This window comes from Prionailurus viverrinus, chromosome B4 (assembly GCF_022837055.1).
Source record: "Prionailurus viverrinus isolate Anna chromosome B4, UM_Priviv_1.0, whole genome shotgun sequence".
Lineage (NCBI taxonomy): Eukaryota > Metazoa > Chordata > Mammalia > Carnivora > Felidae > Prionailurus > Prionailurus viverrinus.
Genome location: NC_062567.1, coordinates 67,315,440 through 67,340,914, shown reverse-complemented (window position 1 = coordinate 67,340,914; position 25,475 = coordinate 67,315,440). Strand labels below are relative to the sequence as shown.

The window sequence follows — 25,475 nt, the reverse complement described above, 5'->3', positions numbered from 1 at the left end:
GGTGGAAATACAGAGTGCTAGCAAGTAAGGAGGTTAGTGGGGCAGGAGAGGTATGGTCCAGATATTATGCCCCATGAGAGAAGAGCTGGTGTGTTTGTTCACCCTCTATTTCTACTGACAGGAAAGGGTCTGGTTCAGAGTAGATATATGGTAAATATTTTGATTGAATATGAAATGAGTATGAGGTTCCACCTAATCTCAAATCATAAGAATAAATAGGGATAGCCTGCTGGGATATTGCAAGAAGGTAGCCTATCGAAAACTTTCAGAAATACAGATTAAAAGTGACTTTTTCATCCCAAGTTCTTTAATTTTCTATTTACCCACACAAATTTACCCCGGTAATTTGCTAAACTTCATTGCTACCAATGGGTTCTAGCACAGGACTTGATACAAAGTGTACTCAATAAAAATGTGTTAGATGAATGGTTAGGTGGATGGATTAATAAATGGATGGGTAAATGGATGGATAAATGAATGGATGAATGAAGGACTGAGGGAGTCATTCACTTACAAGAAGATAGATATAATGGGGCGCTTGGGTGGCTCAGTCAGTTGAGCGTCCAATTCTTGATTTCAGCTAGGTCATGATCTCATGGTTCATGGGATAGAGCCCCACATCGGGCTCTGCACTGACAGCATGGAGCCTGCTTGGGATTCTCTCCCTCTCCTCTATCTCTGCCCCTCCCCCCTCTCTCAAAATAAAAATAAACTTGATTAAAACAAGAAGTTAGATATATTGAAGAAACTCTACATAATGCTAACCTCACTACATGTATTTTTCTTGTCCATTGAGATGACTGGGAAAAAGTCAACAAAATTTAAACACTATTTTAAACAAAGATATATGTTAATAAGGTCAAAAAAATTTAACGTTAATAACGTAGACCCTTGTCCAATAATTACTGATTTCATTAAAAGAAAAGAGCAAAGATGCAAATTCTATAATTAAAATACAACTCAGTATATCATATAATAATTCCATAAACGAAGAGGGTTAAATAATTCAAGCACCATTAGGAAAGAATTCCCCACTAAAAATTAACTACTGAAACCATCTGAGGAATTTTTTTCTTTAAATATATGCTTCTTTGTTCAAAACATCCACATGTTCTCAAAGACATTAGTCTTATCCTCGTGGCCCAGCATTTCAAGTGCAAAACTTATCATTATAAAGCATCTGCTTTGCATATATGTCAATTTTTTCAGAAGTTCTTCAAATATCATATTTTAATGATATCTAAGTTTGCCACATGTTCAGCACTTAGAAAGGCCAGCAGTCAAATAATTTGCATGACATTCAATTAGACCTCTAAAAAGTCCTGGATTTCAATGATAATAATTATAGTCATAATAATATATGCCATGTATTGACCTCCACGATATTTTATTCTAAGCTAACCACACAACAAACATTAGTTCTAATATTTATGATTTGCAACACAGTCACAGTTGGCACTAAAAATACTTCTTCAGAACTTCCAAACTAACCATGGCCCATATATACCAATAATCACAGTGTAAATTGGACGTAAACTGGAGAACACTACAGGCTGTTTCAAAAGTCTCCAAACCTGCATTCGCTTTGAGCCAGAAGTTATAAAAATAGGAACTTAACCCAAGAAAATAATTAGGGGTAAGTTCAAATTTTTTCTAAAAGGGAAAGTTCTTCCAGAGTTTCTGTAGTAGCAGAATATCGAAAACAATTTTAAGTGTCCAACTACAGCATGTAAAAAAGACTTATGGACGTTAAATATCATAGACATGGTTTACAATTAAGTGAGAAAAGTATGTTATAAAATTCCACGTAAGATGGTCCAAATGTGTGCATGCTTGTGTGTGTACACATGGATGAGGGGGTCCTGCAAGGACATACTCCAAGCTGTTAAAGTGGCTATTCTGGGTGGTAGGACTGTCAAGGACTCCTATTTCCTCCTTTTCACTTACCTGCACTTCTCATTTTTGCTTTAGCCATCTTGTCTTAAGAAAGATGCCCTGGGGTTATCCCTTCCACATTTTATATCCCAGCAAATTCATAGGGTGAGCTATTTTAAAAGTCCAAAATAGTCCTATCTTGAAAAATGACAACCTACCCCCATGTATTCTTTGCATTTTTTTCTTGGTCCCTCCCTCTTGCATTTGTAGTTGACTTGATGAGACTGGGTTAAATGGACTCTAAAATCTACCAATGCTCCAAAGCTTCACATACATGTCCATACACATACACATATACATGATTTTTCCTATACATTATTTAATAAAACCATTTCTAACTAAAATTTTAACTCAATTTAAAATCTCTAACTCTCAGGGACACCTTGGTGGCTCAGTCAGCTAAGCATCTGACTCAATTTTGTTCGGCTCAGGTCATGATGTCACGGTTCGTGAGATCTGCTTGGGATTCTCTCTCTCTCTCCCTCTCTCTCTGCCCCTCCCCCCCCAAGATAAATAAATAAAATAAAATATCTAACTATCAGTTTTCAAGGTGACGTTTTGCCACCTAAAACAAAAGAAAATCTAAGTTGTACCTTTCTTTTTTTTTCTTTCCTTTTTTTTTTTTTTTTTAGGCTCTACCGCTCAGGAAAGAATCCACCAAACACTTTTGCATTTCTTTTCTTCTTCTTTTTTTTTAATCAACTGACAAAGACACGGGTTACCAGCTTAACATTTTAAACCCACGCTTAACATTACATATTTGAAACAATTGGCAAAACTGAATAAGATGCCAGTATTTGTGCACAACTAAAAAACATCCTCAATGTATATTAAATGAGAGACATATTACCATTAATGCACTAATATCTCTCACTACTAAATACAGGAAAAAAAATTGAAATTTATTTTGAGGAAGATTCATTCTGGCAACGTTAACTTCACAGCAGGCTGACTCTACTTGGCTCGTTTCAAACACAACGCAAACGCAGTTCCACACTGGTGTTAGTGTATGAAAGAGCCAGTCACTTTGGATTGTGTTCAATAAACAAGCAAAGTGCGTACAGAGATTGACAACAATTTTACTTTTTTTAAGTTTATTTATTTTTGAGAGAGAGCAAGCAAGAGCAGGGGAGGGGCAGAGAGAGAGGGAGAGAGGGAGGGAACCCAGGCAGGTTCCACACTGTCAGCACTGAGCCCAGTTCCAGGCTCCAAACGGTGAACTGTGAAATCACGACCTGAGCCAAAATCAAGACTCTGATGCTTTAACCCACTGAACCACCCAGGCGCCCCACAACAATTTTAACGACAAAAAAAAAAAAAAGGCCCTATTATGGTGCTCCAACAACAAACTCAAGTCTATAATAAATAGGGCTTCGATGAGCTGTGCATAAATACAGGTACAGTTGCACTGAAAGCCGAGCTCCTCAGAAATCTTCAAAAAAAAAAAAAAAGAAAGAAAAGAAAAAGAAAAGAGTTCTGTTAATCCTCAAATGGTGCTGGGTATAATCAACTTTCTGTTACATGCAGGCACTTAATCATTTGTTATCTAAGCGTGGCAGCCGCTCCTTACCATTTATCATTAAGGACTTTAATCTGACCATCTTCTTCAACTTGTACTCTTTCTTGACCATTCTCGACAATGCTGTTTGTAGTGATTTTTCTGCCATTAACAATTTTAGTACAAGGTGATGTAGATTTGAGGTTACCCATCCCACTACCACCAAAGGCCATGGAAGAAAATGAAATGATCCCCAACCCAACCCGGTGACCTGATGAACCGAAGCAAGTAAATCCTGAATCAATGAAGAATATCCTCCACCAAAAGATGGAAATCCACTAAAGGCAGAGGAAAACAACCTTTGCTTCAGCTCCTGCTTCTGCAAGGACCCCTTTGATCCCCCCCCACCACCACCAAAAAAGTCCCCAAACAGGTCTTTGAAGAAGCCAAATGAAAATGGGTCCCTTAAGCCAAAAAATGTCCTGAAGACGTGGTCTGGGTTGTGATAGGTGAAGCCAAACTCAAAGGGACTGTCAAAACGACCTGCACCTCCACCTAATCCTTCTTTGCCGGATTTATCCTAGATGTCCCGAATCTGATAACACCTCATAAGCCTCAGCTACTTGTTTCGGTTTTCTCTCCACTTCCTGTTTATTCTCAGGAAATTTTATCAGGACGCCACTTCAGTGCCAGTTTCCTATATGCCTTAATATCCTCGACCGAGGCATGACTCTGTCAGCCCAAAACTTCAGAGCGATCCACCAGGCCTAACAGGCTGCGGACTGAGGAAGAACCGAAAGGGCCCAGGAGCCACGGGGGGGGGGGGGGGGGGGGGGGGGGGGGGGCGGGGCGGAGGGCCTGCAGGAGTTGGGGGGGCAAGAGCCGCGGGGAGAGGGTGGGCTTTGCAGCGGCCACGTGGGGGAGGGTGCAGAGCCGGGGTGGGGGCGGGGATGGGGATGGACGTTAGAGGAGCCCTGCGGGAGTGGGGGAGTGGGAGGGGCAGGAGCCGCGGGGGCGGGGCATGCAGGAGACGCGGGGGGGGGGGGGTTGTGGGGGAGGGACATGACGGGAGGCTCCCGCTCCCGAAGCTGGCGGCGCAGCGGCAGCTTCTTGAGCTCTCGGTTCTCTCCCTTCTCCTGCCAACAAGTGGTAAGTAAGTTGTACCTTTCTGATTCATCTGATTCCAAAGAGATAGATGCTTGTCCAGTGAACCCACATGTAACTCCACTTTTAGGTTCAGACTTTTCAAGTCAAAACTTCCGTACACGTCTATTCCATCATCTTTTTTTGGTTTGCTGGGTCGTGTTTTCCAGAAAACAAAGAATATTGGAAGAAGGCCCAGAAAGACTGGGGCAGGGCCGCTGTACGTCATGAATTTTCACATAGACTTCTACTTTCAAATAGTTTTATTTTCCCCCTTTGAGTTTGGAAAATGTTACTTTCTGAGGTATGTGTAACTAAGTTCTCCAAGCACCAGCACAAAGAGAGATGCGTGACCTGTTTGGTAGGGCAATTAGCTTCACTGTTAAGATCTGTGTGTTTTGTTGGTTTGTTTTTCTTTTTGTTTCTAGTCAGACCACTTACCTAAAGCTGGGATGAAAATTATACCTACACAAAATTTTAATGAATAAAAATACTGACATAATAGAAGTACAGGGAAAATGTCAGTATGGGAGTACAGGAATTTTGTATTGCATAGTGGCCTCTGAGTCCTGCAAAACTGGGTTCATAACCCTTACGTGGCCATTTTCTACCAGGGTCAACTTGAGCTAGGTACTTAACCCCTGAAAAGCCTCAACGTCCTCATCAGTAAAAAGGGCTATAAATGAGCCTACCCAACAAGGTCCTCGCCAGGATTAAATGAGATAATCCATGTAAAACACTTCACAGAGTGCCTGACGCATAGTAAGCACTCCATAAACACGTGTCGTGGTCATTTCTGAGACATGGGCCATCTGTTCTATAGGCTGGTTGTTACGAATGTGTCCTGGATGGAGATCATAAGACACCAAAACGATGGCAAGTCCTCTGAAATGCATAATGACTCTCAGTGGCAAATAAAGTGCTTATCTGTCCTCTATATACCACAGTCTGACCTTGAAAGTATTTTCCAGACTCTGGTGAAAGTCATAGGAGCTCAGGTCTGCAGTCACAAAAGGAATGTGGCTCTTAAAAGCTTACGACAGACCGCAGATATGGGGCAGTTAACTTATCGAGAGGAAATGGGCTCTGGTTTTCTTTGCAGGCCTCAGATCCAGGAGCTGCAAAGTTGAGTCACCAGCTTGCTATCTGACCTCAGGCCAGCCACTTAACCTCTCACTGACCCCATTTCCTTACTTAAAATCAACTCTCTGCTCGTGTTCCGTTCCAGTCATTATCTCTACCCACAAAACTGGGTAGTGACTAAGGTGTCCCAGAGATTTTGAAAATGAGTGATTCGGTGAGACGGGTATATGAAATAGAACGGTGAAAGGTTTGGAAATGAGTGAGTCCAGCTCTGCATTTTGGTGTTTTTTGGTATTATTCTAAGAGCTCTCTTCCTGGAACAAAATCACCAACCCAGACAATAAGCTTTGTCTGACACTGTGACCCGAGTTGCTGATGAAGCTTTCTTGTGTTGGTATTTCTGGGAGTGACAGAATGGAAGAGAACAGCAGCCCCTTTGTGAGGAGGTAGTCAAGAGGGAAATAAATTTTAGTTATTTAAAGAGAATTCAGGACAAGCGAGGCAGTGTCATTTGTGAAAGAACTAGACCAGCAGCTTGGATTATTGGGTTTTACCCTCAGCCAATGTCTCTCTACCTAACCGAGGACAATTTAAACACTTCTGACTAACCACAGGAGTATTCCCTGAACTAATAAGCTGTCCCAGCTACCAACTTACACAAAACAAATGTACATACACGCCCCGCAGTACTCACTCAGGCAAATTTCTCACCTTCCTGGGGTCTACGGTGAACACCTTGAAACCAAAGGTCTGTTGTGTGGAGGGTTTCTGTCCTCACTCACGTAATGACGAGCTCCAGAAATATTGCTGATGAAAGAGGTGATGAGGGAAAGTGTCTAAAGTGTCGCATGTAAAGTAAGTGAAGTTTCCCCGATTTGTCAGTTTTTCAGATGTCAACCATCTTCAAACAAAAACTTATGGAATAGTCACCTTTTCCTGCCTTCTTGCCTACTTGACGTCAGCCATATCACCATCAATTGACTTCCTGGCCTGTAATAATTTTTCTGTTTCCTTACTTGCTAACAGAAGCAGCCCTTCCTGCTTCCCATTTGGTCCTTTAAGCGACTGAGAAATCGAATTAACAAGGCGTATCAGTTAAAGTAAGGTTCAGCTGTGAGTAACAGAAACCAAACTGTAGTAGCTTCAATGCAAAAGGCATGTTTGCTTGTGTAAAGAGGTTAGAGAGGGGTAAGAGGACTCCACAACGCCATCTGAGGCCTCTGTCTTTGCTCTGCTCTAAGTGACTTGTCATAGTTTAGGAAAACTTCTGGAGCTCTAACCATTCCAGCCCCCTTCCAAGCAGCAGAAAGAAGGAAAGAAAGAAGAACGAAAAGGTACAACGCTTTCTCTTTTTACAGAACTGTCCTGAAAGTCCTATCAACATTTTTATGACATTTTGTGAGCCGAAACTTAGCCTCACAGACTACCCCTAGCTAAAAGGGAAGCACGATTCTCCAAACCAGCATTTTACGTGTATATTCGAAGACTGTAAGTGCTTCTGTTTGTTTGCTTTATCATCTCCCTGTTCTCAAGATGTAGAGATTGCTAGAAATCTTGCCTTCTGATAAGCAGCAATTATCCTGAACTGTCAGAAATGGAGCATTACACGGAGAGTGTTATCACTGTGTGCCAGCGCTGGGTGACATTTGGAAAGCAGGCAAGATCTCATCCTCTCCATAAATTCTAAGGCCATGTTTTACAGTCTCTTAAAATCCATGCCTTCTTTTAAAGACATAAAAGTCATGTGCCTTCCTTTATTGTTATTTGAAAAAATTAAATTAGATTTTAAGATTCAAAGTAACTCAGATCATAGTAATTTTAGAATATACTTTTCAAAATATGCAAACACACACACCAATGGAGAGTCTGAATTCACACATGCCACACTACCACCACCTGCTTTGAGAGTCACTATTCAAAGGCAATGTCCAGCAAAGAACAGACACAAAGTGTTGGTAGATGGCTTCGCAAGAGGCTTGGGAAGGCTGAGAAGATGCAAGAAGTCATGTCTCTGGATCCAGATCTGGTTATTTGGACTGCTGATTTATTGGCCACCAAATTGGAGATCTGATCCAAATTAACTATAGTGCTTATCGACTAAAACGGAGACATTAAGGCTAATCAAACACATTAAGTAGATAATGCATTTCAACCAAATGCAAGGAGATGTCATATTCATGGAGAAGAGGATTGTGAGGAAGCATATTTAAAGCTTCCAAGTACACGTAGATGGTGTCTTGCATTTCGGGGACCCAACAACTCATTGAATGAGTGGATGGACATGGTACAGTGGTAGACACAGACCAGTAGATGAGGAGAGTGAGATAGTCAGATGAAAGGAACGTCAAATAGCTCTGTGGTTTCCAGCTTGTAAGTAGAAGATCCCAGAGGGGGCCTAATAACCTTTGCAGATGTCTTCAGCTTCTTACATGGAGTAAGCACTTTTCTGTAGAATGAACAAAGTACAACCACTATCATGATGAGGTGGTAGGATGTGCCAGAATATACTCAAGTGTCCACAAAGCTACTTACAAGGAGATTTAAGAAAAGAAAGTCTTAATCTCCCAGGCGAATGCTCAGAATCCGGTAGAGAGAGGACAGCTTCAGGTTTCTAGCTCTGTGGAGCATTTCCTTTGTATAATGCTTTCCTAAGGTTTCCACCAAAGTAGCCCTTTAAGACTGAGAAGAGAGATTACCAGAGCCTGTAAGATTTTCTAGCACATCCCAAAGCAGTGTGCGGCATCAATGTTGGAATTTCTTTGAACTTTTTCCTTGAACATGCATGTAAATTGTATTCTACCCAATAGATAGTCTTTGTTTTCATTTTAAAATTTTCACTAACATCAAAGCATGATTGCCATATTCTCCCTCTTATTATACCCTCCATGACTTCTAATATCCCGAGAGTATACATAGCTCATTTTAAAAACTGAAAATCTGACCTGCAGATAACCCAGGGGGTTATTGTGCTTAACCTTGCTTGAATGTTTTCATATGCCACTTAGATAATTTTTAATGGGGTTAAAAAATGCTCAGCCCTTGGGCATTGCTAGATTATATTCTGCCATCACAGTTAGCTGGGCCTCCCCTCGCTTCACCAGCTGAGGGTGGAAATAGGGAAGATTGTAAACTATCAGATGATAGTTATCACCCACACAAAAGGAATAGAAAAAGGGATTTTATGGAATAGCATCTCTGAAAGATCACTGACATGAAACCAGAACCATGTTTTTCAAACATAAGTAATGTAGGAACCTCTTTCAAAGGGAAATTACCCTAATTTTAAGTGCAGACCTAACCATTTTGACTAAAATGGCCTCTATCAGAAAGCTACTAAATGTAAATAATAATAGTATAAAAACTTGTTATTATTTCTGCTTATATTTTTATACAACTACATAATCAAGGCAAATTTACCTATTAGATACAAGCAAAACCAAGAAATTAACAGTTTTAATTTTACATAACCTATGCTATTGTGTAGAAAATAAATCTTCAGTGTGAATAAGACTTTTTTTTACATTTGATTTTTTTCAAGCAACTGTAAATAAAAACTTGAGCACAGAAATTGCAGAATGTTAGTTGCACATTAGTCATCCAGATGACCAAGACTATGCTTCAGATTTTTTTAATTATCATCAAAGTGAATGAAAAATATTTTAATTATCATAGAAAATACCCAGCCTTCAAGAGTACATCCATAGACTACCACCCCGCCATGCCAAGTTTAGATGCATTGATCTAGTGGAAAGAATAAGAAGATATAAATTTGATGAGAGTTCTTAGCATGCTGCATTGTTTATCTGTTTATGTGCCTGTCTCCAGCAGTAAAGAGAGTATTCCAAAAAGAAATGCATAGTCTGGTTCATTAGAATATGTCTAGGTCCTAGTGCAGTGCCTGGCACATAGAAGGCCCTAGAAATATATTTTTTGAGTGAACGAATAAATTGTCTAGAATTCTACAGAAAGGTTTCAATCTAGGTGCTGATCAACAGAGTAAGAAAAAACTTCCCTAAAAGTCAGTGGAAGATGTGCAATGATAAAACTTTGGATATCATTAATAGAGACTCCTCTCTTCCTGGGAGGGTGATCACAGCAGCTGTTGGGATGGAAGGAAGGTCTGGAAAATAACTGAGGTTAATCATGTTGCCAAAAACTCTGGAGGAAATTGTGGTCCTGAAGCCTGAGATTACTGGTGATGTGGGTTGGTTTATATTTTACTTTCTTAAAGAGCTTCTTTCCAGAACCCAAGGAGATAAATAGGTGTCTTTGCTAAATAATTTTCAACTTATGTGAATATTAAAAGGGAGATGGAACCAATCATTTAAACCCAACTTTTAAGTATTGATAACATAATCGTGAAATACATTGATCATGTAATACTAATTTCATTTTCCTGGCACTTGAAGAAAAGCTGGGAAAGGCATTAATTAACCAGGATAGCCAAATTTCTTTTATTTCTTTTTATTTATTTTTTTTTGGCCGAAGTTTCTTGAACATAAAAATAATCTTATATTTTCCTAGGTATGAATTATAAAAGTAAGTGAAATGAAAAAGCCCTTTTCTTTTAAAAGAGACAGAAGATAACTTTCTGTGTGCACAAAAAAATTAGAATTCAGTGTGCAACTTCCAATCTTTTCCCTCTCTCCTAAGAAGATAAAAAGTAATATATTCTCTATGCAAAGGCCTAACAATGGACAACACTACTCGTTTTGTCCATCCTAAGGGACAGGTGTGACCAGAGAGACTGATCACATGGTCTGGTACGAAGGGAGGAAATTACATGAAAACGCTATCTCTGTGTAATTTAAGATACAAAGGAAAATTTGTTTTAACTAAAAGCTTTCCACATTGAGAGTTTATAATTTAAATATTACTTTAATTACTTTAAATTATCATTTAAATATTATTTAATATTAAATAAACTTGTGTATACTTGTTCAAACTCCCTTTTTTAATCTTAAAATATAACCTAATTACACTGGTAGATTTCCAAAGTGGAAATTTATAGCTCTAGAATGGGGTCTGTAAGAACGTTTTTTGCTAGGCTGTTGCTTGATCTATCAATCAAAAATTGTTTGGGGTCCTTACATTGTGACTAACATGTTCTTATCTATATTTTCCTTGATTCTGAATTTTTTATTTTCAATTTAACATTTTAACATAGTATTGCTTGAGGTTCCATCACAAGTTCATCACCTCGAAGGAATAATGTGGAGGATGGATGGATGATGGATGATTGCTCACACAGATGGATGGCTGGACAGATGGGCAAATGGGTGGATGGGTATACAGTGAGAGAAATAAAACACTATTAGCACATAATACAATGAAGATTGTAAGACAACATGTAAAAAAAACCACAAAAATGTGTAATACAGATTATAGTGCTGCCAGAATTCAGGAGAGTTGATAAGTGGTAGGATTGACAGAAAAAAAATGTTTTATGTCTTTTAGTCTCACATGCTCCAAAAAACTCCCAACGCCACATCGAATACACAGATTTTTCTTCTTTCTGTTAAGGCTGCACTCACGGCTGGGGAAAATCACATGGTCTCTCTCCCCTTCCTCTCAGGAAAGTCTGCAGCTTTTATAGCTTTCTTCCAGGTCTCTAGTCCTCTTGTCTCTCACTCTCAGAAGGCTGCATCTCTTATTTCCCAGAGAAATGTGTAGAGATCAGATAAATTTCCTCTATCTCTTTGTTGTTGAATCCAGTGAATACATTTTGGTCCTTGACTTGCTTGACTTCTCTGAGGCCTCTGACCTTGCCCACGCCTTTTCTCTTATTGAAACACTCCCGCCTTGGCAACTGCGAAGTTCCTCTTGCCTGAATTCTCTCTAACCTGTGTGGCTCATCCTTCTCTAGTCCTTTCATGGGTTCTTCTCTGTCAATTTAGCATTGCTATTTATATTATTAGCAACTGGTACAGTAATGGTGCCTAACAAAAAACCATTCCCAAACTCAGGTGCCCACAGCAACAAGCATTTATTTTCATACTTTCAGGTCTGCAGCCAAACTGCAGTTCAGTCAAACTAGGGGGGGACTCTGTGTCAGCTGGACTTGACTCCAGGTTGCAAGTCAGGCTCAGGTCTATTCTGCCTGTTTTCATTCTGGGCCCAGTCTGAAGGGCCAGTGGCAACTGAGGGCATGTTTCCTCACAGAAGATCGTAAGAGGGGATGTCTGTTCATATCATGCCCACGAGCATTCCATTAGCCAAAGCACATCATAGAGCTCTGCCCAATGTCAGGGTATGGGTGTAACATTCATCCACCATGAAGCTACTGCAAGGATGTGGATATGTAGTACAATTACCAGGAAGTAAGTAATTCACAATAATCGTTCAATTTTGTTTTCCAGGGTTCTTTCCTCTTTCCCTTTCCCTTCTCATCTCTTCTTGGGATCTTACCCATACTCATTTCATGTTAATGATCCCCTCCCTAATCTGTAGCTTCAATCCAGATTTTCCTACCAATTTCCAGATCTGTGCAACCAGTTGCCAAATCTCTGGTTGGAATTACCACCGGCATCTGAAATGCAAGATAAAAGGAAAAGTTAAGGAACTGAATTCCTTACCTTTCTATAGATAAAGCACCCAAACTGTGACTCCCACCCAATTAATATTTAGTGAGGGGTTATTATGTATCAAGCACCGCTCTAGGGACAGGAGATAGAACAATGGAGAAAGAGGAGAAGGAGGGGGAGGGGAGAGGGAAGGAGAGGAGAAGAAGAAAGCAGAGGAGGGGGAAGAGAGAACAAGGAGAAGGAGGAGGGGGAAAAGGAAGGGGAGGAAGAAAGAGAAGTAGAAGTAGGAGAAGAATGCTACCTACCCTCATATTTCTTACATCCCACATGCTTGTTAAATAAATCCAAATTTTTAGGTGTCAGTCAGGGTCGTATCACTATGTCACTACAAATAATGTAGAAAACACATTTATTATAGGGGCTAGACCATATGTAACTGCGAGAATAGTCTCTGCAGGCTGATGGAGGAGCCTATATAGGTTGTTTTCTCCGTAACTGGGGTTGGTCCACTAGAGCTAATTCACTCTAGGTCAGCCAGACTGGCACTAGGGAGGGAAAGCTGAATGTAGATGAGAAGAAAGACCATCAGAAACCATGAGGATGAACTGGGACCTCTGTCTGCCTCACATGTCAGCTTTAGTGCCCTAGATGACCTGCTGGTGCCCTTCCCTGTGGAGCTGCACATTCACTTGGCTCAGCACTTGGGAAAGATGACAAAGGGGACCTGGTGAGAGTTGAAGGAGCTACAGAACTGGGAGCTACCCTGCACCAATTAGGCGAGCCAGCAGACCTGCAGCCATGTGGGTGAGGGCCTGGCACTCACCACAGTGGCTGGTGCCCAGCACCAACCTTCAGGACTCAGGTTGGCTGTGACTTCACTTGAGCTTTCCAAACCCCGGGCAGAATGTCTCCTGTGGCCAACACTAACCAGAAATCAGGGTGCCTGGGTGGCTCAGTGGGTGGCTCAGTGGTTAAGTGTCCGACTCTTCAGCTCAGGTGTGATCTCATGGTTCGTGAGTTAGAGCCTCACGTTGGTCTCTGCGCTGGCAGCACAGAGCCTGGTTGGGATTCTCTCTCTCCCTCTCTCTCTTCCCCTCCCCCACTCATGCACACACTCTCTCAAAAATAAATAAATAAATAAATAAATAAATAAATAAATACTAACCAAAAACCATATAGGGAAGAGAACTCTGGGAAACATGATTCCAGAGTAAATAAGTTGACACAGTACAAAGGCATCAGAGTTTGTTAAAATATTTATATTTTATATATATGTATGTACATAATATACATATGGTACATAAATATAGATATATATGTATATGTATACATATACGTGTGTGTGTGTGTGTGTATATATATATATATATAGAGAGAGAGAGAGAGAGATAGCTTAAATGAGACCTGAGTAGTGTGTAGAATTTGTACAATCCTAGAGGTGAAAGGAATCACCAAAAAGGCAAAAATAAGTATTACAGTTTGTCATGGTAAACAGTTTAGCCTACCTTCAGAGGCTTATTTTTTAGAAAAATGTGATTAATAATATACTCACCTGCCTGGGGACCTTACAGACATTTTATAGAACCTGATCAAAAGATGCTAGTAGGCCAATATACAAATCCAAGGTGTTGAGTATTTTTCATCATTTAGAGGAAACATCATACATAGAGACAAGGGAACCTGTTCTTTACATGTCCAAGAACTTCAGGCCACGTAGGAGCCATTTACTATTCCACCGAGTAATTTATTAAGGGACTAAGAAAGTAAATGCACCAACTCCACGACTAACTTACATGCAGGTAATAATTTACTCTTCTGGAAGCATCTGGCTCATCACTTTTCCTCTAGTTTTCACACATATTCTGAAGAAGGTGTCAATCACTTGCCTATCTGGGTACAATTGACGTAATTTAAAACAGATGTCACATCTCAATAATGGAAAGAAGGCTCTGCTTGGAGAACTGCTGAAGGGGACAGGAGATGCATGCAGCTGGCCGGCCCTGAGGCAGAGCCCACAGGCACAAACACTGTTAGGCAAAGGTTTCAAGCAGAAGTTGACCTACAATACCTGCAAACATCCTCTTTCTTTACCCTTTCTCCCTTTTCTCTCTCTCTCTCTCTCTCTCTCTCTCTGTCTACTCAGCGTGCTCCCTGGATCTAAGGAAAGAAGCCAATAAACTAATCACACTAAGGTGTAAAACCCTGATAAGACAGCTATGGGATATTCACAAGGTCATAAGCCAAGGAAAAACAACAGAGCAATGAGATTTGAGGGGATCTTGAGCCAATAAGGGAGGATATAAACCTTCAGATTCCCTCACATTAATCCCTCTACTCGTTTAGAGCCTGTGTTATGCCCTATCACGGTGGACTCACAGATGGTAGGAATGAGGACTGTTTTTATTCAGCACCAGTGTTTCCCCACAGACTCCAGATGTAGAGGAAATCTCAGCTCACCCTTTGTGCTTGTTTCTTGTGAGCAGTTTAGGTGTTCTAACCGCTAACAGGCCAGCACTATCCCCTTCAGTATGCTGCTTTTTCTGCTGACTGAAACTCAGAAGCAGTGTGTTCCAAATACCTTTCTCAATATTTTTTTCTCTCACTACTGACATCTGTCCCCAAAACTAATTGATAGGACAGATGGATGGATAGATAGATCGATAGATGATAGATAGATAGATAGATACCTATCATAACGGTGAAATGTGAATTTTCAAATAAGAGAACAAAAGGAAATGAAATACAGAGAAGCCTGAAAAGATTTCCTTTCTTGAGGTTGGAAAGGCTTTCAAACTAATGCTTGAGTGTGCACACTGTATAGTACTATACTTACAGCCCTCTAGATTCCTAAACAAGCATCCTTAATGGTCTAGGCTTGAATCGGTCCTGTCCTGTTGTCTGCCCTCCCCACTGTGCCAATCCTCCATATCCCCAGCCCTTAAGCAGCTCAGATCCATGTTAATGCCAAGAGAGCACTGCATGGGGGCCCCAATTTACTGGAGCCAAGGGCAAAAATAAAGCTATGAAATTGTTTGCAAGAGCTTAAAATAACTAGTCTGGCAAAGCTAAGCTACACTTTGAGAGAGACAGCAGGGCAGCAGAGGAGAGAATTGTAACCATCCCACTGCCCATAAATGACCTCCCTGCTCTGCCCAGTGGTGCACTTCCTCCCTATGAGAACATCTCCCCTAAGGCAGTGACCGTCATTCAACTTTTTATTTTTCACCCACATAGCATCTTTTTAAATGTCTACTGAATAGTAAAAGACCAGTAGCAATGAGAGAAGGGCTCTTAATGTAATTTAATATGACTTCAGAAACCACAGCCAGGAGACAAATACATCAGTGGATGTATTTTTCTTTTAGAATGCCCAAAATTTACTCATCGTGAATCCTCTGTTGTAAGCCTGTCCCAAAGGATTGCAAAACAAAAGCTAGATTCACCGGCTTCTTCCTTGCTAAACAAGACTCACCCTGTCCCTTGGGGCAGCCAGCAACCAAACAGGGTTTGCACCCTGCCCCATAGGGTAAGTGACTGAGAGCAAAGGAGCCTAAAAAGAGGAAGGCTGGGTGGAGTAGGTTCCAGCCCTACCTGCACCATCCAAGGCACGGAACCAAGTCACTTGGATGGAGGTCCAACAATTGAGGGCAGGTTAATCAACACCCATCTTGGCATTTCTCTGCAGTAGGCACGGAACCAACACGATGCACCATCAGGCACACAGACACTTGCCTTCTTGCCAAACCCTCAGGCAAGCTGGATCCGGTCTCCATTATCTAATTTGATTCTGGGCCCCTAGCTACAATGGTGGATGAGGTCCAAGCCCTAGTAAATCCCCATGCCCTGAATGGTTCCCAGGAACTCAGGTCAGCTCTGGCACCTCGACAGAGTCAAAGCTCAGACTATGTACCTTCCCCTTCTCCTCCACCAGCAAACAGTTTTCACGCTGGGCCCTGGAGACTTCCAAACTGGAGGGAGCCAGAAATTAGATGCGATATTCTTTAACAAATATGCGTGGGAGCTGGAATTACCACCAGGCTAGGATATCTGAGATGCCAGGAGCCCTTGCGCATTCCTGAATGTGCTGACTCCCAGAATGATGACCAACATTTCAGAGTTTCATATCTCCCTCAAATGTCATATTAAAGACTAAACTTGTCCTAACTAAATCTATATTCATCTATAGCCATAAGCCATACCAGACATTTTTATTGTAACTCCGGCTGCCTGATAACCTTAGGGGGCTTAGAATCAACTTTTGGTTCATCCTGGTATCCCCAGAATCTAGCATTGAGTCTGGCACACAATGTATAAGAAACAAAACTTTACTGAAGTGAATTATTCTTGTTGGTAATACCGTACATATCACAGATCACATACTTCCTTGTGTTAAACATATTTACATATTATGTTGAATTTACTTATATACCATATTATAAGCTTGTAGAGGATGAGAGGCATCATAGGTGACCAATGAATACATGTTCATCAAATAAATGAAGTTGGAGAAATCATGAATTTCTCAGAACTATGAAATTTTTAAAAACAATTTTGGACTTATTATTTTGAAATATCTACCACCAAATTCCTTTAGCCACCATCACTAAGAATGATATGTACTGTGTTGAAGATTGTTGCAGAATGATATATCTTGGCTTTCACCACCTCTTCTCATCAATATTTTAATAAGCACAAGGGGGAAAGGAGGAACACCCCCAAAATGTCAGAGGCTTAGTTCTGGAGCGAAAAGGCTTATTGCCAAAAAGGGTCTAAGCTAGCAAGTCTGCGTAATCAGCTCGCTGTAATGGGAAAGGTATCCATCCTGTTGGTAGTCTCTGGGTATCAACCACTAGGTCTCTGGGCTTATTACCCAGCAGTTTGCAGCTGGGGCAACATCCCAAAGCAACTTTCCTCTCAGACACTCTACGCATTTAGCTAGTTGAACCAAATGGTTCCTATGGATACTTCTCGTATCAAGAATTGTATGATGTCTACATATTGCTTGATGAATATACTTTCAGTGCTAATAAATTCAAATTGGTGACTATTACTGGAAAACAGGAAATTTCTAAGTAAATGTGAAAATTTAATCCAAATCAGCGTCCTATGTGATACAGATTATGATGCAATTTAGTAAGTGAAACAGTATTTCTCAAAGGGTCTAGAAAAATAGAACCTGGATGACGTCTTAAATATACACCATTCTAATTTTACCCAAGCTAAATAATTGTATGTTATTATAATAATACACACAATTACCAGGTAATAATAGGGTTGCATTCATATACTAAGCACTTTACAAACTATAAGTACAATGGTATTTGCTGTAATGGTTACCATCAAGTTTGCAAAATGCTTGTTGCCTCCATTTTCACATGCTCACGTGCCCTAGTACAACTGAATTTTCCAAAATCCTTGCAAAAGTCACAAAGGCATAAGATACCTGAGAAAGAAAAAGGTGAAGGAGGTTTGCTGTTTGCAAAAGGATCTTGCTTTATGAAAAAGAGCATGAATTTAGCAGTCAGACTAATCTGGATTTGAATTCTGGCTCTTATGTACAAGCCATGTGACCTTGGGCATGTGATTTAACTACTCTTTCCTAATCAGCAAGAATGATGATTAAAAAAAAAAAAAACCTTCAGAAAACCGATGCAAAGATTAAGCCATAGTAATGTATGTGAAAGTACCTTGCGTCACTCTTGGAAGATAGTACATGTTCATAAATATTTAGTTTTCTTTTTTATGTAACATAGAGTGAATTCTTTGCTTAAAATTCACAGCTGACACTGGGGAGTATGAATAGCTTTGCCTCCCCTCCCCCTGCATTTTCCCCACATTCTGTGAGGTAGCCAGGTCCCATCACATTTCTACCTCCATTCTCCCCTTATTCTTCAGGTAAAATGAAATCTTTGGTCTCAAATAACTGAAATTCCAGTGAGCTAAATCAGGATACCTTCCTATAGACAGGGGAGGTTTTGGGCAGTGTTCTAGATTTTTGATTCACCTTGGTATCCTAAAGCAGCATCGGACAGAGAAAGTAGTCTGTGAGGTCTTTCATCTAGAATAGAATAGAATAGAATAGAATAGAATAGAATAGAATAATAAAATAAAATAAAATAAAATAAAATAAAATAAAATAAAATAAAATAAAATAAAATAAAATAAAATAAAAATAAAATTCCGAAAAAATCTGAGTTTCCCTGTCCTGGAGACAGGCTGGTAACTAGTTCAGTGGAGACTGCAAGGAAAATGCTGCGTGTTAACTGGGTAATTGTATAGAGTCCCTTCCATTCAGGGAACTCAGAGCCCTTTAATATCAAAAGTTCCACTTGTGCTGAGAATATATATGCCCTACTTTAGAAGTTCTGGAACTCTCTCCGACCACTAAAGAACAAAATGTTTAAAACTGAAAGCTCCTCATATGGTTTCCCTTTAGGTTATATTTAGTTCAATAAAGGAAAAGTAATTTACCTGGAAGATTTATTATGCATTTCCAAAAGGTGGACATTTACTCTCTCCTCATCACCAGGATTAGGCACAATTATGTCATTAACCTTCCAAACATTCCTTTTGGATGGTGGTGAATTTCCTAATAACCATTATGGTCAAGCTGAGGTCAGAGGTAAACAAAAGGTTAAGTATCACAGACTCTAGGGTCATATAACTTCAGAGGCAAAAACCATGATTAGAATCTTGGTTCTCTGGCTAATTACCTCACTGTCGTCCAGACTGGTGTGTCTCTTCTGATGCCTACAGAGACTTTTCTGATGTTCACAGGTCATGAGGAAAGCTCAGAAGGGATGGAAAAAATGATCCGGTAACCAGGGACAGAAACAGAGGCTCTCAGCCTGCTTCATCATGGTTATTTATGGCCTGCCTATCAGGGACACAGCTTACACAGCTAGGGCTTTATAGAGAAAAATCTAGACCAGATGAGCAAATGTATTTAATGTGGTCAACCAATCTGGGACAGAGCAGCACCAGCCAGTTCAGAGACAAAACGGGGTTCTTGCAGCTGACCTTTTTCATGCTCTTTACTTAGGACATAAGCACAAAATTCCTTATTATTATCTAGTTTGCAGCTTAGATCCTAAGTTTATGAAGTTCAAAAAGTTAAAATAACAAATTTATTGAGATTCTATTGCATGCTCTACACTATTTTAGATGTTTTATATACATTTTCTTTTCTTTTCTTTCTTTCTTTCTTTCTTTCTTTCTTTCTTTCTTTCTTTCTTTCTTTCTTTCTTTTGAGAGAGAGAGAGAGAGAGAGAGCGCTCAAGGGTGGGTGGGAGGCAGAGGGAAAGGGAGAGATAGAATCTTAAGCAGGCTCTACACCCAGTGTGGAGCCCAACGTGAAGCTCATGACCATGAGATCATGACCTGAGCCAAAAATCAAGAGTCAGATGCTTAACCAACTGAGCTGCCCAGATGCCCCATATTTTCTTACTTAATCTTTATAAGAACCCTACAAGTTATATATTATGCTCCTTTTTTACCACTGAGAATACCAAGGCTCAGGAAGACCAAGTAATTTATCCAACTGAACCAACAGAGCTTAGACTCTATTCAGGCAAGGTTTAGTAGACTCCAAAGTCTATGATCTTTCTGCTATGTTTCCATTTTCTTACAGAGAAACTCTCTGTGGGTCGCCTGGGTGGCTCAGTTGGTTGAGTGGCCTACTTTTGCTCAGGTCATAATCTCGCGGTCCATGAGCTGGAGCCCTGTGTCGGGCTCTGTGCTGGCAGCTTGGAGCCTGGAGCCTGCTTTGGATTCTGTGTCTCCCTCTCTCTCTCTGCTCTCCCTGCTTGTGCTCTATCTCTCTCTGTCTCTCAAAAATAAATAAATGTTTAAAAAATTTTTTTAAACAAAGAAACTGTAAGGTGAAGGCCAGATCAGACCATTCCTCTCTCTGTGGACCACTCACCAACAACTTTTGACAAGTGTTTTTAGCTGGGATTGATTTCTTTGAAGTAAAATGAGTTCATCCTCAGGAATCAGTTTGCCACCTCCTATGTGTGCCAAGAAAAGACTGTACATAGATATTGACCACAATACCTGGTTAATCACAGAATCCCTGTGACCCAAACTATAAGCTTCCATAAAGGGAAAATGCTAGGTTACATGGCTGCCTGAAATGGCCATAGACTCCATTGCCCCCTAGGATAGTACTATTCAATGTTATACTTGCTAGAAACATAAAAAAAGCATAAAAGGTAACCTTTAAAATAAACATGACCTCTGTCACACCCTTCTCTTGTTGCTTGTTTCCCTCTAACCCTGATTTAGGACCTGCCTCTTCTCTAGAATCTAGAATGTCTAGAGCAGAGCTTCTCAACTTCAGCATTGTTGACATTTGGGGCTGGATAATATTTTGGCACAGTGAATGGGGACTGCCCTGTCCATTGTGAAATATTTAGCAGCATCTCTGGCCTCTACTCATTTAGATGCCAGTAGCAACACCCTCCCCAATCATGAAAATCAAAAATGTCTCCAGATGTTGCTGAATGTCCCCTAGAGGACAAAATTACCCCTGATTAAGAATCACTGGTCTCAATTATGGACTTAGTTACCAAAAAACTCTAGGAAGCTCTAAATAGAATGTTATTGTACAGCCCTGAGATCATTTTCAGGACACAGCAATGCTTGATCATTGTAAAAGGCTGATATTCTAGACTCAAAAGAAAAGTAGATGTCATTCTCCAGGTGTTATCTGCAGTGAAGGAGAATAAAGAAGTTCCAATCTTGGAGAATTTTTCAGGAAGCTATCATCCACTTCCTAGGTAGTGAGTGAACCAAAAAAAAAAATGTTTTAACTCTAGTATGAAGAGTCAGTCTTCAAAATATGTGCTTGTGGAGGCACCTGGGTGGCTCAGTTGGTTGAGCATGTGGCTCTGGATTTCAGCCCCGGTTATGATCTCAAGGCTTGTGGGATTAAGCCGAGCATCAGTCTCAGCACTGACAGGGCAGAGCTTGCTTGGGATTCTCTCTCTTTCTCACTCCCTGTTCTCCCTCTCTCCCTGTCTCTCAAAATAAGTAAGTAAACTTTAAAAACAAAACGAAACCAAACAAGGGGCACCTGGGTGGCTCATTCGGTGAAGGATCCAACTCTTGGTTTCGGCTCAGGTCTCACAGTTTGTGGGTTTGAGCCCTGTGTCAGGCTCCTCACTGATAGGGCGAGACTGCTTAGGATTCTCTCTCTCCCCCTCTCTGCCCCTCCCCCACTCACATGTGCACACTCTCTCTCAAAATAAATAAACTTTTTTTTAAAAAAATTTTTTTCAACGTTTATTTATTTGTGGGACAGAGAGAGACAGAACATGAATGGGGGAGGGGCAGAGAGAGAGGGAGACACAGAATCGGAAACAGGCTCCAGGCTCTGAGCCATCAGCCCAGAGCCTGACGCGGGGCTCGAACCCACGGACCGCAAGATCGTGACCTGGCTGAAGTCGGACGCTTAACCGACTGCGCCACCCAGGCGCCCCATAAATAAACTTTTAAAAACATAAAAATAAAACAAAAAATGTGTGCTTGTGTATGTACCTTTTCAATTGAATCTTCTTAAACTAGAATAAGTTATGGCAATGAGAAAAACACAATTCTCCACTTCTGCCCACAATGTTATTTACTTTTTCTTTAGTGCAAATAAGTCAGAAACCCAGACTTAAAGATATTTACGGGGCGCCTGGGTGGCTCAGTCGGTTGAGCGTCCGACTTCAGCTCAGGTCACGATCTCACGGTTCGTGAGTTCGAGACCCGCGTCAGGCTCTGGGCTGATGGCTCAGAGCCTGGAGCCTGCTCCGGATTCTGTGTCTCCCTCTCTCTCTGCCCCTCCCCCGTTCATGCTCTGTCTCTCTCTGTCCCAAAAATAAATAAATGTTGAAAAAAAAAAAAGATATTCAGATGCCCACCCTTCTCAATTACACTTAGTACCAATGAGTAAGAACAAATTTTCTAAAAAAAAAAAAACTAAGAAAAAAATGTCTATGGTCAATATGTTGTTTGAGTCTTGAAAAATTCTGCAAAGTTTTTGTCTTTATTCCTTGCCCTTAATAAACTTATGAGGGGAAAGTGGCACAATTTAGCAATATAAATATTGATTTAGCTATGTTTGATCTTCTTTCTGCCTTTTTTCTATTTTAAATTTTTTGTAATCTGGCTTAAGTCAGTTTTACCAGGAATTGTTCACTGAAGTCCTTGTTTGGCTCTTAGATTTGTCTGTGAATAAACACTGTATTATATGTGAAATACAAGCAAATCTCTCCAAGTGTTGTAGTACAGAGCCAGCAATGGGAGGGTTGGATTGGAAGGGGCTGGAGAGGGAACGATTTGAAGTAATAGGACACATGAAATATCTAATCACCAGAGAAGTCATTCCATGTTGTTAAATAGAGATAGAATGTTCTAAACTCTTGAAGCAGATTCAGAGGAAAACAGTATGTGGATAAAAATATGAACATACATAATGATTTAACCCTCACAACAACCCCAAGAGGGAGATTGTGATTATCTCATTTTTTGGTAAGAAATGAAGGCACAAAAAAGTAACTAGCTCAAAGCCAAATAGTAGGAGGCAGAGGTGGAACTTGAACCCTGGCAGTTTGACTCCCAAACTCACTCTACTATGCACACAATTCTTTGGGAGATTTAGAAGCAAGGATCTAGGAAGGAAATGGGATCATTTGTCCCAGAGAATTGTAAAGTGATAGATCATTAAAAATTTGGCCACACCGAAGGAAGATCTAGCAATAATTCTGTTAATTTCATCACCATACAGAGAAATTCCTTTGGAATTGGGAATAAAGGAGCCTGAAACAGCCCCATCTGCTAGCCATACTCATCAAATTAGCCACGTAATTGCCAAATGCCAAACTTACTTGGAAGATTCAGCCATAATGTTATTCTTTAAAGATAAACAGTTTTGTAAATAAACATCTGCCCACTCCCACTCCCACTAACAACTAAAAAGCAGCTCTGTGTAGGAGGCTGAGTAATTACCTCAGATGTGGAATGATGGACTCCAAACCCACGAGGAGATTATTCATGATTACCTCAGAAATACTGCCGTGTTCCCACCTGCTGCTACTATTTCTCTGTTCTCTGGTCTTGCTTTCCCCATTGTCCCCCCCCCCCCTCAGTCTTTCCTGCCTCCACCTGCCTTCTGAACATGGACTATCCAAGGCTCTGTCCTCAGCCACCATCATGAATCCAACCATCTCTCATAAGCAATCCTAAATCTAAGCCTCCATCCTGACCCCCCTCCTTACTTCCAGACCCACATTCCTATCTTCCTAATGAACAGTTCATTCATTTGTCCAAAACAGGACTCACATGCTTCCCTCACACACACACACACACACACACACACACACATACACACACAAATAAAAATAAAATAAGGAAAATGCTCATGTCAGTGATCATAAGTAATAGCCATTGTGTCAGTCACCCAGTTCTCTCTACTATTCCTATCACATCCCAACATTTACCTGATGCTGGTTTCAAGGTTTGTCACTTTTGCTTCCTTCTCTTCATTTTTATAGCCCTCCTAGATTTCTTTAATGAGCTTCTAGCAAATTACCCTGGCTCTGGATTGCACTGCCTAATACTGTAGCCATGAGCCACATGTAGCTAAGGAGTACCTGAAGTGTGCCTGATCTGAAATGAGACATGCCCTAAGTATAAAGGCATGCTCCGTTTGAAGCTTCCGTTGGAAAAAAAAAAAAAAAAGAATAGAAGATATCTCATTAATAATTTGCATAGAGATCACATATTGAAATTATAGTCTTTTTATGGATTATGTGAAAATATTGAATTATTCCATGTTTCATCATATGCTTTTTTAATGTGACTGAATAATGGCATCCCGAGGTGTCAACATCTGAATCTTCGGAACCTGTGAGTACGTGATCTTACAGGGCAAAAGGAACTTTGGAAATGTGATTAAGTTAAGGATCCTGAGATACGAAGATTATCCAGATAAGCCCAGTGTAATCAATAGGGGCCCTATAAGAGGGAGACGGGGAGATTTGACTGCAGACGATGTTATGTACTAGCTGGGAGGAAGGAGGCAGGGGCCCTGGACCAAAGAATGTAGGCTGTCTCTAAAAGCCAGTGTTGTCAAGGAAACAGATTCTTACCGGAAGACTCCAAAAGGAAAACAGACCAGCTAATACCATGATGTTAGACTTGTGGCTTCCAGACCTGTGGGAGAATAAATGTGTGTTGCTTTAGGCCACAAAGTTTATGGTAATTTGTTACAGTAACAATTGAAAACTAATACATATGGCTACAAGGAAATTTAATTTACATGTGGCTCCCCTTTGTAGTTCACATTAGCTTTCTGTAGGAGAGCACTGCTTTAGAATCTTCTCCCTGTCCATTCCCCAGCCAGAGTGATCTTGTGCCATCACTCCCCTGCTCAAATGCTGTCCATGGCAAAGCAGGTGGATAAAATGAAGCCCAAATTCTTATTTGGCTCTCAGATCTCTCTGTCACCTCCATCACTTCACAGTTGACAGCCTTTGCCATTTCATCAGTGCTACAAACCCCCAAATATCTTATACATACACACACACACACATATGCATACACATATGTATACACATATACATACATATAGATATAGTTGACATACCCAATGTTACATTAGTTTCAGGTGCACAACAAAGTGATTCAACTTCTCTGTACCTTATGCTGTGCTCACCACAAGTACAGCTACCATCTGTAACCATACAATGCTATTACAATACCATTGACCATAAACACTATGCTGTACCTTTTATCTCTGTGACTTATTATTCCATAACTGGGAGCCTGTATCTCCCACTCTCCTTCACCCACTTTGCACATCCCCATTCCCCTCCCCTCTAGCAGCCATCAATCCTGTATTTATAGATCTGATTCTGCTTTTTTAAACATCTTGTCTTTCAACCAGTTTGGTCTACCTCTGTTGCCTCACATTTTCTTTATTTCCCTATTTTTGCCCCCCCCTTTTTTAAATGTTTTTTTTTTAATTTTATTTTTGAAAGAGAGAGAGAGAGAGAGAGAGAGAGAGAGAGAGAGAGATGCAAGTGGTGGAGGGGCAGAAAGAGAGAGGGAGACACAGAATGTGAAACAGGCTCCAGGCTCCAAGCTGTCAGCACAGAGCCCGACGTGGGGCTGGACTTCTAAGAACATGACCTGAGCCAAAGTCAGACTCTTAACTGACTGAGGCACCCAGGTGCCCCTTTTCCCCCTTTTCCAAGATGTTTCCTTGCCCTAAATGCATTTTATTTTTATTTTTGACCATCAAA

General features: G+C 40.6%; 1 pseudogene; it reads right to left on the bottom strand.

Moving 5' to 3' along the window:
• Positions 1–3,470: 3,470 nt before the first annotated feature.
• Positions 3,471–4,805, bottom strand: LOC125170598 (dnaJ homolog subfamily B member 6-like; annotated as a pseudogene).
• Between the last annotated feature and the right edge of the window lie 20,670 nt (positions 4,806–25,475).